We start from the raw sequence: 2,744 nt of genomic DNA on the forward strand, positions 1-2,744 counted from the left end.
GAAATTAATGTCACTTTGCGTAAAAAGTTGGAATGAATAGCAATTGCATACATGTACGACATGCACAACACATTACCGGTAAAAGAAAACAAATAGCAGAAGAAACGCCGATATGAATTATGACCTAACAAGGAATTTTCTTATTTACTTAACAAATAATAATTCCATGAGATTATTTCACTCTTGGTGACAGAATAAAGAAATCATGAACGAGGCAAAATAATGGTGTAAGATTTCTGTCGACATGTTAAGATTCGACCTCACCCTGCAACCTGCTGCCGGGTAGGTCATTTGCTCGTGAAGTTTGCTTTTCAATTAACAGTTCGTTTCCCTTAAGATGAGGGCTCTGGAGACACCAGAACTGAGGTCAGTGCCATATTCATTCACTGACCACTAACTCAAAGACGATCCCTCTATAAAGGGCCTCTAACTCAAAGATGATCCCTCTATACAGGGCCTCTAACTCAAAGACGATCCCTCTATACAGGGCCTCTAACTCAAAGACGATCCCTCTATACAGGGCCTCTAACTCAAAGACGATCCCTCAATACAGGGCCTCTAACTTAAAGACGACCCCTCTATACAGGGCCTCTAACTCAAAGACGATCCCTGTATACAGGACCTCTAACTCAAAGACGATCCCTGTATATAGGGCCTCTAACTCAAAGACGATCCCTGTATACAGGGCCTCTAACTCAAAGACGATCCCTGTATACAGGGCCTCTAACTTAAAGACGATCCCTCTATACAGGGCCTCTAACTCAAAGACGGTCCCTCTATACAGGGCCTCTAACTCAAAGACGATCCCTCTATCCCTCTAACTCAAAGACGATCCCTCCATACAAGGCCTCTAACTCAAAGACGATCCTCTATACAGGCCTCTAACTCAAAGACGATCCCTCTATACAGGACCTCTAACTCAAAGACGATCCCTCCATACAAGGCCTCTAACTCAAAGACGATCCCTCTATACAGGGCCTCTAACTCAAAGACGATCCCTCTATACAGGACCTCTAACTCAAAGACGATCCCTCTATACAAGGCCTCTAACTCAAAGACGATCCCTCTTTACAGGGCCTCAACAGCCGCACATCAGCACCCACCTCGCACCCCGACAGTCATGAAAGTGAAGTAAACCCGACACTTGTGCTCTAGTGATGATGTATAAATTTAATGTCTGAATTAAAAACTAAAGCCCTGGAAGCTTTGAGGTTGTAATATCTGCAATACATTACAAACACTCAGTTGTAAGCTTTATTCCTTCATGGAATATTCACGCTATTGTGATAATACATACAATAACGTTGTATAATGCCCCAGCATAAAAGAGTCATCATGTAAAACGCTCTACTTCCATTACTTGTATAGGAAACAGTTTTATAAGAAGTTTCTAATGAAAATAAAACACCATTATACTTAAAAAGGCATTTCTGATATACAGTTCTGGAATATGTAAAAAATAAAAAATAAATAAATAAAAACTAACATCAATTCGTTTCCTCATAAATATTTGTATATTCATATACTTTTACGTTAAAATATTCTCATTCAAACCAACTTCAAAATAGATGATAACAAAACACAAAACTATTTAAGTAATAGGTGATCCCTTCCAGCAGAGAACAGAGAAAAAAAGATACTGAAATAAACCCACTGGGTAAAAGAAAAATGATATTTTTATCTTAAAAACAAGAGGGAAGAAGAAAAAAAAAAAAATTAAGCAGCAAACAGTTGCACCTCTCCTTTACACCTGCAGCTTGTGACGAATGTTCTAAATGAATTCTGAAAGAACCCCGAAATCCAAGCGTGTGATAGTTGCATTTGATAAATGATTACCGGTAGCTTTTGAGAAATGGCCCCCGCCCTCTCTCTCTCTCCTCTCTCTCTCTCTCTCTCTCTCTCTCTCTCTCTCTCTCTCTCTCCTGTCGAAAACAGACGCATTGTTATTTAGTGGAAGGGGATTTGTATGTCGAGTTCAGCAGCCTTCCCCCGTTACCTTGTTTTATAGCTTTCATCTGTTACTGTTTGCTTTGACTGAGATCTTTGATTCGCTTTTGTGATCTGGCGTTGCAACGTCTAACGCGGAGAAACCCTACACTCAAAATTCACCTGAATTTATTCATCTGCGATTACACGTGACAACAGAATGGGTGTTCGGCTCGCCTCACAGATAAGATTTCCCAAAAGCTGCAACGCCCCTGGAGAAGCAGATGTCCCACGGCAACAACAACGATGTGCTTGTAAGCAGCCCGGTAATCGGTCAGGGGTCATAAACGCTGGCTGGGCAGTTCGAGATATCTATCTCTCGTTTTTTTTTTTCTTAAGTTGACGGTTGGCCATTATTTGACCAATTCGAGAAGGGCAAAGATATCGAAACCGAGAAAATGTTAATTGATTATTGATGACAAATGTGTTATTTTGAGACATGAGAAATCACAACAAAAATATATCGATTATAGATTGAAATTCTTGAGTACATCTTGATATGAAAAATTGAAACTACTGGGCTGACGATTGGGGTTCCGTCGAAAAAATAAAAGAAGTGTAATCATTAAAATCCACCGAAGGATCAAGAGTGACGGTTTTCAATGCGACCGAGAGACGTAAAGACGTCGGAACTGATCAAAGGGCGACCACCCATTCCACTTCAGTTTCAGACCCTGACGAGTTTGTCGCCTGGTCGTAAAACGTACAAATACACCCAACATTATCACAATGGCAAATAGTAACGCTGTCACTCGAGG

The sequence above is a fragment of the Macrobrachium rosenbergii genome, chromosome 3, assembly GCF_040412425.1.
Source record: "Macrobrachium rosenbergii isolate ZJJX-2024 chromosome 3, ASM4041242v1, whole genome shotgun sequence".
Lineage (NCBI taxonomy): Eukaryota > Metazoa > Arthropoda > Malacostraca > Decapoda > Palaemonidae > Macrobrachium > Macrobrachium rosenbergii.